Source organism: Anser cygnoides, chromosome 7, assembly GCF_040182565.1.
Source record: "Anser cygnoides isolate HZ-2024a breed goose chromosome 7, Taihu_goose_T2T_genome, whole genome shotgun sequence".
Lineage (NCBI taxonomy): Eukaryota > Metazoa > Chordata > Aves > Anseriformes > Anatidae > Anser > Anser cygnoides.
Window position 1 is genome coordinate 12,600,022 of NC_089879.1, and position 14,224 is coordinate 12,614,245.

A 14,224-nucleotide genomic window follows, 5' to 3' on the forward strand; every position below is an offset into this window, starting at 1 on the left:
ACCTGGCCATTTTCTAACCAGTTTCATGATCCAGTGGACAGAGGAGAGAATCCCAAATTAAGGACTCCTCCCAAGAACAGCTCTCTAGTAGACATCAGAAATTTCAGCCCTTCCTCTCCCTGGTCCCAGACACCTGGATGGAAAACGGCAGAAAGGAGAGAGTCACAGCAACCTTGGAAAGCAGCCTTTATTCCTTCTGCTGCTCCTGGTACAGTTTCTTGAAATTAAATTGCCTTCTGTAAGAGTGATTTCAAAGGTGCAGCTTCAACCAGGAGTTTGGGTACACATGGGAATGAGCACACACACAAACACAGGTGGCTTCTCATGATGAGTTACCTGGTTTGCGAGTCCAGAAATAGGCGGGTGGTTATCACTCCATTTTTGCTTCTGAGGGCTCTTGCAGCCATGAATTTATGGGCTGTTTTTGAAAATGTCATCCTCCAAATAGGACAGGTGCAGAGAGAGGTCAGGCTGACAATTTGTACAGACATTGGAAGTCTGAAAAAAATGGAGACAAAAGAGAAAGGTGCAGTAAGCTCACAGCAGTTTTAATTGTACTTGTTTAAAACCAGAAGGCATCATCTCACAACAAAAGCTCTCTGTGGCTGGCAACTGATACCAGCTCTGTCATCGACATCTTAAGTGTTTTAACTAACTTCTCATTTGTGAACCTCAGTTTTCACTATCTGTAAGATGGAAAGCTGGAAGCAAAACTGGTTGTTGACACAACAAATGTGCAAATTCCCAGTTATTAGCCCATCAGTCAAGGACTTGAGAGATCAAGTTCACCTCCTTGCTCTAACGTTGGCCTCTTGCGAGCCCGTCACAGAGGCCCCTATTCATACTCCCTCTTCCAGTGCCAAAGAAAGACTTGGAGGCCTATTCTGGTATGTAAAGTCAAAAGAACAATGAATGAGAAGCTGAATGAGGGCTGAATTTAAGTATTGTACCTGTCTCTTTCCACTGTCTGGTAGCCAGGAGTTTTCCAAGCTAATCCCTCTGCTGCACTGCAAGATGCTGATGACCTGAGTATGTTAAAGACTGAAACTAGCAGGAGTACTGAGAGAGAAATGACTCTGAGAAACCTAAAATTCATTAAGATTAAGATCACACATTATTTGCTAACGGTCCGTATATAATGCACGATAATAATCCTTAGTTTTCCACTAATGCTTTTCAAACACTTTATAAAGGGTTAATTAATATGATTATCGCTCTGATGGAGACGGGGAAAATTACATAATAGACAGGAGTTCAGTGATAGATCAAGGAACAGAAATCAGATTTTATCCGGTGTCTTTGCTGTTGGCTTTAACCATCAGCAGACCGCAGCTGAGCCATGGACTGCGCAAGCGCATTACAACCGGGAGCAGTGTGTTACAGCTGGCTACACACAGCTCTGGAGAAGGTCCTATTGATCCACTGGAGAGGAAGATAACGTTTTAATAACCATTTAACTAAAACAAATTGTTTATGAACTGCTTGCAAATGGAAACTTAACTTAAAGTGTGACTAAAAATAATCGAAAGAAACCATTTCTCTCTCCAATTTTAGAGCAGAGAGACAGTTGTAATAAATGCTATCAGCTAGCAAAATGTAAAATTAAAATCCAAATCCAACAAAGATTATTCTCTCTTTTATTAAAGTTTGGAGCAATTTATGTTATTTTATTTTCACAGAACTTTATTGGTTTAATGTCTGTTAGATTGCCTAGGAACTTTGCATAAAATAGAAAAGAAAGAAGGAGGGAGGGAGGGAGGGAGGGAGGGAGGGAGGGAGGGAAGGAAGGAAATCCAGCAGATGATTTCTACAGCCTTCTAGGAGTAGCACAGGGTGTACTCACTTGCAGAATGCTGTCTACCCATTGAAAATAGATGAACTATATTAACCAGTCTAAAACTGGTCCTCCACGAACGACAGTTTTCAAACTATTTGGGATATTTCTCCTAAGTGTGACCAAAAACAGCTGCACAAACAACCCCTCACTGAAGAATGCTGAAGCCCTCAACTCAGACAAATTCTTAACCATTCTAGAGTTTACCACAGCAGTGTCTGAGAACCATTTCCACTGGACCTTGCAGCAGGTTCCAGAACAAAGACCTTCATTTCTGTACCAAAAGCTGCCTGATCCTGTAGGTCAAGCAATAGCACAGCCCACTGCAGCCAAAGACAAACAGAAGGGGTTCTTTATTGCCCGAACTACAACCCTTTTGCTAGGAAGGAGACGTGCAGAAATTTGGCCATACCCTTTATCGTTTATTAACTTCACTCTCCTGGCCTATTCCTGCCACCTGACAGCTCGTATAGCCAAATGTAGCCTTCCTCTCAATCAGTGCCAAACAAGCGCGAAAAATATTAGTTCTCTGTACCCACACCTGCTTTTTTTTTTTAATCATAGACCTATCGAGCTGAAGGAAATACCACACAACAAATACACAGCACATTCATCAACATTCTCATCTGTCTCGTGGGCTTTTCGTCACTGCCATTAAGGAAAAAGTAAACCCCTGCCGAAAATTTATCCTGGAAGAATTTAGCATTGAAGGAAAAAGAGCCATGTCAGCTCACAACAACAGAAAACCTGTTCAAAAAGGGGAAAAATCTCGCACCAGACCTTCTCTTCGCACTAGAACTCTCTGATTTAACAGCTTCCAAAAGCAGCAGGGAATTTACTGCTTTAAATTGCTCTCCGTGTGCTCCTATGGATCACTCATACACATGCTCAGCTGAGCAAAGGTGAAACCTGTCCCAAGGGAAGGTAGCTCTAGCCTTGAAATAGGGCAATTATGCTGCAGAGTGAACGAATAGTTGCCTTTAGCAGGAGATTGAGTGAAGCTTCCCAAGAGCACTAGGGTCATCGTGTTATATCAGGTCTGTCATTTAAAGAAGGGACAGTTTTGTTTTTAGGATGTGACCTGCTCTGATGAAGCAGTTTGTGGCCTTCTGTATGAATTTGCCATGTTCTGAACATTCACCAGGCTAGAAACGTCCTCAGAGGACGGAGTGGGCTGGATCTTTGTGCTCTAAATCAGACAGACCCAGTGACTCTCAGGCACTGCAGTTTAGGGTACGCTCCCTGTAAGAGGCCTGAGGCCACCTTAATCCTGTGCGCAGCCCAGAGCCCTGCTGAAAGCAGCCCAGCAGTGGCAGGCACAGGAATTCAGCCTCTGCTTTAAAGCACTAGCTGCTGGCATTTAAATTCACAAGGGAATCCCCCTGAGAGGTGGGACATGCAGATCAAGGGAAACCCGGCGCAGCAGCTCTGCTAGTATCAGATGGACTGGGGCGAGTATCTGCCTCACGCACCCAACACCCCCAGTTCACAGAGCTGTCTTCCGGCGGCCATGAGGGGACCACCCTTTCAAGGAACAGAAGGGGAGGTAGGGGTGAGGAGTTTAATACGTCTCAATAAATTAATTCCTTCCCTTAGCAAGCTGTCAGAAATCAATCAAGCAGTTGGCAGCGGCTCTAAGTGTATAGTTTAATCTCGGTGCTCCTTCACAGCTCATATGACAACAAAACTGTCCTGCGTTCACTGGGGACCATGCATTATTCAGGGCATTGTGACAAAAAGAATCACAGGAGAAGTGGATGAGACAAAGCGAATTCTGAGTGAGAATAAAAAGATTTTTTTTATATATGTTGCCTAAACAAAGCTTTAAAAATTACTTCATTTTCTATGTGCCAAACTCCAAATGAGGTTTTATCAGAGATCCTCTGGCCCACTGCTACCTTGTTTTGATCTACAGACACATCACTTTCCAGAGGAGACTGGTTTAGTAGCTTTCCTCCACTGGGGTGTAATTAGAGAACCATGAAATGTCCCCCCTTTTTTTTTTTTTTAAGGGAGTGAAAGATATAGAAGTCCTGACGCAGAAACTAGGCTGAGCGGCTGTCCATGCACAGGGGGCTGCACAGGTGAGCACGTATGCATATGCACAGAAATCATGCAACCACTGTGATAACATCAGGGGGAAAAAACAAAAATGAGAGGACACAGGGCTGAAAAAAGAACAAGTTTCAGAGCAAAGCACTGGCTGAATGTGGAGGGGGGTTGTATGCAGACACTGCAGATCAATGCAATTTTATCAGGAAGGTCCTTGGGCCCACCAGCATTTTTTTCATTTAACCTAAACAGTTTTAAGTCTTCAGATAGACTGAGCAAATCACAAACTAAAAATACTCATATAGACCAAACTGAAATAATTAAAGATCTCATGAGGCCTACAGGACTCAAACTGGACTAGCTAAATCCCCCCACGCCTATATTTTTGTGCTGTATTTAACAAAGGCTTACTAACTTTAAAATTAGATTTCTTTTCTTTAAAATATTTTAACATTTGATTGTATTCAGTTTGTTGACGGAAACATTATTTCACTTTTAATGAGCATTAGTCTGGTTTATATAAAACAGAACAAAACAAGAGCAGAAGGGCAGGTGGGACTGGGTACAAGAAATGGAAGCTACCCAGCAGGTCACCAAGGCAGAGATTTTCAAAGATGCTCAAGAGGAGACATTTAGATTGCACTGGAATTTGGCATTTCAAGCTTGAGTCAAAAATTGCCTAGTGAGTCACATGGAGATTTAACTGTGCAGGGCAAATCCTACTGAGTCATGCCAAGCTGACACGTGTCCACATGGTCTCCTCTGGCCAGTGATATCACAGCCCCTGTAGGGCTAAGAGCTGTGTGAGGTTCTGCTGCAGCCCCAATGAGAGCCTGCTATTTCAGAGCAGAAATGCCCCATCCCTCCACTAACAGCAGTTTCCAAGTCAGTAGCCTATGCAGCAAGAAAAATCAGGAAACAAGGAAAAGTGGGTGACCAACATTTGTTACAGCTTCTTTATATGTTCCGGTTTGAAACCATATTAACCCTTAAAACATCAAGCTCTGGGAAATGAAAATGAAACAGAAGAGCCTGGAAAGTCCCTCCGGAAATTAGCCTAAAAACTGGCAAATTGCAGCCCAACTTTACAAATGGAAATAAGAGGTGCAAAGTGAGAGTATGACAGAGTCAACACGGCAGCAATATCGGTAAGTCAGCGAGCGGTCCAGGGCTCAGCCCTTGTGCTCTGATCAAGCAGTGTCCCTGGCTCGCAGCTGGCAGGGTGGGAAGCACACAGCAGAGCGCAGCAAATAATTATCCTTAAAATGTTAAGATCAAACTTCAGCCTTATTCCATACAGACACATTTCAGGGGCACATCTTCCCACTGCCAGAAGCATAGAAAACAGCTTTGAAGATGACCAAAAATAAACCATCTGTTAGAAAGGGAGAAATCATTGCATCTTTTTCAAAAAATGAGACATTAGGGTTTTATTATTATTATTATTATATTTCATTTGATGTCTGATATTTGATGTCAACACTTCAAGAAAAAAAACTATTTTTTTCCCTATATGTATCATTTTTTTCCTTGCAACTACTGCCGTTATAAATCTCTCATCAGTTACAGGAAACAAAGCACATTTCTGTCACCATAATGCTTTGCAAAAGTGGGAAAGGTAGGATGCTTTGTAGAAGCTGTAAGTATTTGGGAAAGAAGTCCCCAGGATCTGTACAGCAAAGACTGTCTTAAGCAGTGTCTGTGGTTCATGTGCATTGCCCAGCCCTGTAAATGTCAGAAGAATCACAGCATTTTGTTAAAAGAGAAGCATGCCATGCACCACTAATTGAGTGAATCAATACACCGAGAAAGCCACAAAGGGAATGAAATGGTTTTGACATATGCAAGCAGTTGTTTTCAATGTGCATAACTCTGCCCTTTATGCTTTAATTAAGACAATCTCAGGAACACAGGGTGAAAGACCTTTTCCCCTGCACCCTCCACACCACTCTGCTCTTAACTCCCTGCTGCCTGACCATTAGCAGCGGTCAGAAGCCTACGGACACAAAACAAGTCACTGTCATCTCTCAGGAGGGATTCAAACACCAGATGGGATCCCACCAAGCTCCAGAGACAGCCTCGGGAATCCGTGAAGGGAAGTATGTGATGCACTGTTGCCATGACAGGGGCCTGTTATTAAGCGTATTTATAGGGCCCGACCACACAAGCTTTTTGAAATCTTTGGTTATTTTTTCATTTGCAAATTTCTATATTTTCTTGGAGATTTTACAACCTCTGTGTCTCCAGAAAAGCTTTCCAAGATGACTCTAACGTGACTTTTGCAGCCAAATGACTGACAAATGCAGCCATTTAGCAAGAAATCTTTCTCCGGAACCTTGCTCTGTGCTGATGAATACACATGAAATAGCCTGAGACAACTCACTTTGAAAACATTGTAAGGAGCTCCATGGAAGCAGAGACTTTTGAAGCCACTGAGACTTGCACTTTCCCAGAGCTTTCCTTGTAATGCAAATCTCACTCTGCTGCAATGTGAAGATGAGCAATCTCCTCTGGCAGCTGGAGCTTTGGGCCTCTGTCAAGTAGCTCTTGATACAGAGCTTTTCTGTCCTGTTTGTGCCTCTCTGGAGGTCAGGCAGTGAAGGGCCATCCCCGTGAAATGCTGTGTTAGCAAACAGCAGAATGCAAGTACGATGCATTACGTGATCTGCAACTGGTTCCTCAGTCCCCAGTAGAACTATTTGCAGACATATTCCTTAAGCAAGGCACTGAGTTAGATTGATCTAATACTTTGAAGCGCTCTGCCTGCTTTCCTTATGTAATTTTGTTTTGTTTTTAAGACAGCCTAGTGTGGATTGACAAGAAGTCATTCCAGTCTTCCAAGAACCTGTGATCTTTTGCTTGCTGCCAGCTCTGAGATTACCAAGGTGGGACTGGAAGGGAAAACTGTGCCCAAAGGCAAATTAATTATAGCAACTAGAGGTTAAGCTCATATAAGGCTTGCCTGAATGAATCTACGGATATATAGATAAATAAATGAGGACCAAAATAATACGGGATTTTTTGCAGTCAGACAACAAGCAGAAGAGACCTGAAGACCGTGAAGTGGTGTATGACCAAATCAACAAGATACACTCTGGAAACTAAGCAAGCTAGCTGTGGCACAAAGCACAAAAGCACAAAGAGAAGACCAAGATGAAACCTTCTCTTCCTCCCACCCTTCATAGTTTGGAGTATAGAGGAGGCTGGATGTTTAAAGCCCAGTCCTGCTCTTACTGTTGACGCAGGTATTACTTGGTCTACAAAATAGAGTGTTACCCACAGAAAGCAGACCCTGCCCTCATCAATTTCTGGAGTCCTGTTGTTGGCACTTCTGCACTTGTAACACTCATTATTGCCCTGACGTTTCTGTCAGCTGTTTGCACTGCCATTCAGAATGCCTGTGGCTGCCAAGCATTCTTGAAACTGTTCAGGAAGGACTTCAGCCTCTTTCTATGCTCTGATTTTGTGATTTTATTCACACCTTCCCCAAAGTCATTCTGAAGTGCATTCTTCTAAGGACAGAGTCCCTGCATTACTCAGTGCACACAGCTAACACCAAAACTTGCCCATCCTCTCTTCACTGCCCAGCCAAGTCCTTTAAAAAAAGACAAGGATAAATCAAACCGTATGATTTTCTTAAAAGGAAATCTTTAAGCATGAAGTCTTCTCCATATATATTTCAGAACTGTGCAAAGCCCTTCTCCATAAAGAGACTCAGCAAGCAAATCAATATCACTTTTCCAGTATAATCAAATCTACTAGGAAGAAAGTACTAGCTGCAAGAAAAGATCAAGCTGCCATTAGAAATATGAGTTAACCCAGTTATTTTTTAAGATACCTATGAACTTTCATCTCAACCTGTGTAATTAAAAAATAGTATTCAATATCTCTTCAAATCACTTTAAAATTAAGACTCAATAAATCAGTCAAAATAAAATTTAGGCATAAGATCAACAGTCTAACGTCAGTAACATGTCTTCCGTAGTTGTCAACTGATTAACATCTCAGTGTAAAAAGTTCCAGCAACATGTCCCTTACTACTATCTTTGGCACAGAGAAGATCCAAATAATCCAGTATTTTCCCATCTCAAGATTCAGTATGAAATGCGAGGTAATTAAAGAACTGCAGAAGATGCAGCCAGAAAGAGATCTTGTTTAATTTATTTCTATACTCTCAGGAATGCCCACTTTGATCTAAACCAGTCCTAACAGATCTTATTTTGTCTTAAAGGTGTTAAAAATCACGCTCTCAAATGGCTTAGAAATAGATCTTTCAGAGCTCTTCAAACTGATTAGTTAGATCAGAGCCCTTTAAAGAATGAGCCCTCCTTTAAGATTTTCTACATTTTGTACTTCCATTGAAGACTGGTATCTTGAAATAAGAGCTTTCCTCACAGCTAAACGCCAAAATTTATTGCATTCACTTCTTTATGATGGAGAATTTCTTTGCTCCACCCTTTTTCTTTTCGTACAGAATCACAGAACGGCTGAGGTTGGAAGGAACCTCTGGAGATCATCCAGTCCAACCCCTCTGCCAAGCAGGATCACCTACAGCACGTTGCACAGGATTACATCCAGGTGAGTTTTGGATATCTCCAGAACAGGAAACCGCACAGCCTCGCTGGGCAACCTGTTCCAGTGCCCTGTCACCCTCGCAGGAACAAAATGCCGGAACCTCCTATACTTCAGTTTGTGCCCATTGCTCTTGTCCTGTCACTGCGCACCACTAAAGAGAGCCCAGCCCCGTTCTCCTGACACGGTCCCTTCAGATATTTGTGCACATTGATAAGATCCCCTCTCAATCCTCTCTTCTCCAGGCTAAACAGGCCCAGCTCTCTCAGCCTCTTCTTGTATGACAGATGATCACCTTTGTAGCCCACCTCTGGACTCGGCGCAGTAGCTCCATGTCCCTCTTGTCCTGGGGAGCCCAGACCTGGACACAGTACTCCAGGTGAGGCCTCACCAGGGCTGAGCAGAGTGGGAGGACAACCTATCTCGACCTGCTGGCAACACTCTTCCTAATGCACCCCAGGAGACCATCGGCCTTCTTGGCCACAAGGGCACATTGCTGGCTCATGGTTAACCTGCTGCCCACCAGGACCCCCAGGTCCTTCTCCACAGAGCTGCTCTCCAGCAGGGCAGCCCCCAGCCGGTACCGGTGCTTGGGGTTATTCCGCCATAGGTGCAGGATCTTGCTTTTGCCTTTGTTGAATAGCTTCAAAGGTTCGTAAAGACTCAGAGGTTTGGAAGCTTCATATGAAGGGGTGTTAAAGGGAATTATTCCTCTGTTCATTACAAATATTTCTTCTTGTTTCTTTAACAAAGTTCACTGAGAAACTTCCCTTGTACTATCCCTACCTTTGCCAGATAAACAGAGACATCTGACACTGAATAAATGCCTAAGAGCAGCAACAGACAGGAAAGTAGCAGACTGCTGATTCTCACTGCAGTGCTGTACAAACAAAGTGAACAATGGCATTTTGTACCATCCCAGAACACAACCTTTAATTTGTAAAGTTATTTGGTGCACTACAGCCTTGTTTCTATTCTTCTTACTCTCTGGGAACCAAATGGCTTCTTCCATACTGTAGACTAGCATGGGGGGAAAATTAATTTAGCTACTTTTGAGTAAGACCATGTATTCTCTGCCCTAATTGGGCACAGTTCAAACAGTTACAAAAGGTTTCACAATAAAGCTTTCTTCTATTAAATTCTCCCTGGTCCTGGTAAATTCGTCACTCAGATTTCCCCCTTTTATTTTTCTTCATAACAAAAATGAGAAGCAGGAAGAACCCAGACTAAAATTTTGAGGATGGGTCTCTAATCAAACACTGCTGTGCCGCATCTCTGAAGGCCTCCGGAATTTAGGACCTGGCACCCTGAGGACAAGGAATGACTATGAACAACCTCATGTTTTGCATACTACAGTTTCCCAGGCAGCCTACTGAGAAGAAAATGATTTTCATTTCCCTTTCTTTTCTACACTTTAAGGTTTGCCCCTGACAAAGTATGTTGTGCTTCTAACTATGTTGGTATGTACTTTAATCAAATCACATCTTATAAGCTAAGCAGAGTCAGAACTAGAGCAGGGCAGACTTTTTTTAATCAAACCCTGTATTTCATCAAGAAATTGTCAATACATCAAAACAAAAACTTTTTTTTTTCTTTTCAGAAGAAAGCTACCTTGACAAGGCAGAGATTTTGGGTCAGTGTCTAGAGCACATGGAACCTGAAACACCTCATAACTTACAACTGGAGGAAAATGTAGGAAATCAATGCTGAAATCTCTTCTGCATCTGATTCAGACCTGTCCTCTTTCTTGCTGGTGCATAGTTCAACTACCAGCCTGTGGAATCAGCATAGGGATTGCTGCATTCTTCTTACAAATAAAAGTCCAAGAAGCAGAGATATTGAAATAATATCCTTGCAAGTGGATCATATACAGGGGAAACGATCTGAAATCCTTGTGGCAGATGAAGCCTTTGACCTGGAGCCTTGCAGTCTCTGGTCACACAGACTGCCCATTACACACACCTAACCAGGTTATACTGGTCATTGTGATATAGAAAAGGGTCACAAAAAAGCTCCCAAAGCAGAAACAAAATTCAAATTGATAGAAACGTGGTGGTATGGGGCAACCGTCTAATCAACTCCAACCAACTATCCAAGGAACTATCCAGGAACTATCCACCAACTTCAATCTGAGCTGCTTCTAACACCGCTGGAGAGTCTGAAGGAATTTTAATGGCTTCTAAACCAGCTATTTGGTAGGAGAAATTAATTCCACTGGAGACACTGCCCTTTGACTGAGAGCTGAAAGTCAAGGTCATTAATCCTGATAATCAAAAAACAGCACTGCACTGATTGAAAGAAGCAGGGCGTAAGCCTTCCTCTCCCAAACAGGTTTTAGCCCTCCGAACCACATCTCACTTAAGTTTCCTCCATAGTTTGACTTGTTATTTCATAGCCTTCATTCCCAGAGTTAATCAATGCGATAGAGTCACTCACTGCTCAGCTGCTGCCACAGTCAACATTCTGATTTATGTTAGCACATGTTGGGTTCGGGTGTATTTCTGCAAAAGATGTTTTCAAACACAACACGGGTTCTCAATCAAAAGTTTTTTAATAGAAAAAATAATGAATTTTTGGTGGAAATATTTTTAATGCAAAGCAGAGAAACGGTAAAATGAAAAACACTGTTTTAGAACAACTGCTTGTGAAAACCAAAAACTTCTATGAAATTCAGCCCTTCTCAGGTTGCATTTTAATGTCTGATTTTTCACTGGCTCTAGTTAGTACATCCATCTGCAAAAAACTGTAGGATTATTTGAGAGGAAAAGCTTATGCATATGAAATCATTTTTATGTACATACTTATTAAGAGGCAAATTCTAAAGCCACTGCCAGCACACATCAATGCTATTTCTTCCAAAGCACAAATTAACTTAATGTTAAGAAAGATCTTTGCTGTTCTATGATCATGAATCACTTTGTGTGTTCAAACTTTAGAAATACATATATACTTCACTTGAAGTGTTATATTTTAGACTTAATTGTAAGCTTCAAAATTCAAAAAAGCTGCTTTAGGAAGAAATGGGTGAATTGATTTGGAAAATATAAGCATCGCTACCCACCCTTGTTAGCTGCCATGGTATGTGAAATTAGAGATTTTCTGAAAAAGCATTTAAAGCCACCCATTAAAGAGAACCAAAACAGGCTGCAGCAAAACTTCTGCTCTTTTTCTCATTAACCACGGAACACCCTTTCCAAACTGTTTTCAGCAGCAGGAGACATCTAAAGGCTGAGTAACATACTGCAAGCAAACATGTAATTCCATTAAACAGCCCACTCCTTGAACAAAAAGCAATAAACATGCTTCAGATTATTAGGCACAGACTTACATCACTAAACCCGTTGAAGCTTGAAAGCACTGAGGACAATATGTTTCTACCAATGTTCTTTGATTTGAAAATTCCTCAATTATGGAAACAAAACAGATTTTATTTCCCTGTGTCTATTTATTTCTTTCATTCCTACTTCTGCCAAATCTAGAAACATTGACGTCTCTAGAGGGAATTTTTAGAGATTCGGTAATTACGAAAATACAAGAGGCTCATACAGGCATCTAAGTTAGGACACATCTGAACTACTGTAAATGTCCATGGAAACATTTATGTCACAGAAAACGTGAGATTACCCAGCAGTTTGGACTGCAATGAAAATAGTTTGAAGTGAATTGCATTATTTTCCTTTTGACCTAGCAGTCAGGAACTGCTACCGTAGCTCAGCTGATGCACGGTGACTTAGCACAGTCACCTGAGCGAGCATCGTACCTCACAGCCACATCCCAGGTGGTAGAAACCAGCGCCTTGGAGCAATCTTCACATCATCAGCACTGCACTGGCACAAGGCAGCCAAAAATGCAGCCTCCATCCTGCAGACATGAATCTGAACTCCAGTCCTGCAAACGTGCCCGGGCTGCTGACTTCAGCTCCCTGGGCAGAGCGAGTGCCGTGTAGCTCAGCAGCAGCTCCCCTTTCAGCTCCCTCTGTGCAAGCACAGCCCGTGTGAAATAACTGAAGTTAAACCACCATCAATCCCCAAGCTACATGGATCTCAGCACGGTCCGTAAAGCAACCAATACTGGGCCTAGCAGCTAAATGCTGTCTCCCAGTTCAGATAGTCACCATGCTACCAAATAACCAACTTTTTACTGAAATAAACAATTTACATAGCACTCTTCCCTGCAAGGAGAGAGAAGGTGAACAACTTCCCTTCACTATTCTGGCTTTCGCTGCTGGATAATTATTCATTTGCAGTTTATCAGCTAATTATACACGTGTCTTGGCATTTGAAGACATAGGATTGTACTTTATTTAACGGCTAGTAATTACACAGGCCTCCTCTGATCCCTGTGCTCTAGCAGGAAGGCTTTTCTGTTTTCATCCTCGTGCTGTCAACTCCAGAGGTTAAAGATCCCTGGATGGCGGGTTGTTATCTTGTTGCGCACAGAGGCAGGCTTATACTTCACGTGATGAGCCAGAGCTCCCTAGTAATTCTCTGTTAATACTACAAATTAGTTCCTTCAGAGCTGAATGCTGACCTCAGTTTGCTCAGAATGCGTGTGAAAGCAGCTTTTGTTTTCAAGTTTAGGTTAAAAATTACCAGGTGTGCAAAAGGCAACATGAAAACCAATTCACTGTTAATTCCTCCCTGGGAACAAGCCCGTGCATACGCCTTGAGTCCGACATCTACACAACCTGCTGCTGTGGTTCTCAGCACCACCAGGATGGGGTGGGACAGGGAGCAAGGCTCAGAATATGGCAGTGTGGGGGACATACAGATTTGGCAAGGTTCAAAGAATTCATCTCAACTTGGCACAGATGGTTGAATAGCACAACTGGAGGGAATGAAACTTCAAGCAAAAAAGGCTTCCAGAGAGAGGAAATATTGACAGCAGTTACAGCTGAGGAAAACAGGTTTTGAATTTGTTGCAATCAGTGTTTGCAAAGGAAGCCTAAGCCTTAGGATTACGTTCGGATAGTTGAGTAATGAGACTTAACCATGACCCATATCATCATGGGGAAGAATGCTCAGAAAAGATGAAGTGAATCAGCAAACAGCGTGGCAGCATCACACAAATTAAGGTGCTTTAAATTCCCAAATGGACATCATTGTTCTGGAAGTTTTTCAAGCTCTGCCACTCATTCCTCTAATCTAAGGCCACTTTATTTCTGAATGAGGGCATGAGTTTATGCAGCTAATTTATTCCTCTCATTGATACCAGTACTCCCCCTGAGTTTATTTCTGTAGACAAGCTCTGTCCCAGTTACTTGTTACTGAAGAACCTTTAAAGTTTCCAGCCTCAGAACACTGCGAAGAGGTATTTACATACCCCTTGGACAAGCGGTGACTTCACAGACTGTGGTATCCAAATCAAACATTGGCATCTCTAACCCCTCTTCGCAGTTATGCTGCTGAACACCTCTGAACATCTGCTCTGATTTTGGTAATGGATTAACTCCAGAGCAGAGCAGAAACTTGAACCTACCACTCTTAGCCCAGCTGGTAGCCAAAGCATTGCACGTTACCCACTCAAGATCTGCACTAGCTGGATCAATCAACCTGCACGAATGGCAAATGATCTGCTAAATTTCTTACACTGGGAAGTGTTTCTTTCTCACCTGAGGCTAACAATCTTTTAGACACCATCCTAAGTCAGCATCACTGCAGCAGCATGAAATGTCAGGAGTTAAGACTCACTACATAAGAATTCAAAGAAAACCACAAGAGTAGCTTTCAAAAGTAATGGAATCAAAAATAAATAGGTAATGCACCC

At 42.4% G+C, this 14,224-nt stretch overlaps 1 protein-coding gene across 1 annotated transcript in view; it reads right to left on the bottom strand.

Moving 5' to 3' along the window:
* Positions 1 to 312: 312 nt before the first annotated feature.
* CFAP58 (cilia and flagella associated protein 58) overlaps positions 313 to 14,224 on the bottom strand; it is a 116,386-nt gene continuing 102,474 nt past the window's right edge. Inside the window, exon 20 of the transcript XR_010832796.1 lies at positions 313 to 498. The gene's annotated coding sequence lies outside the window, so the exon portion shown is untranslated. The remainder of the gene's footprint in view (positions 499 to 14,224) is intronic.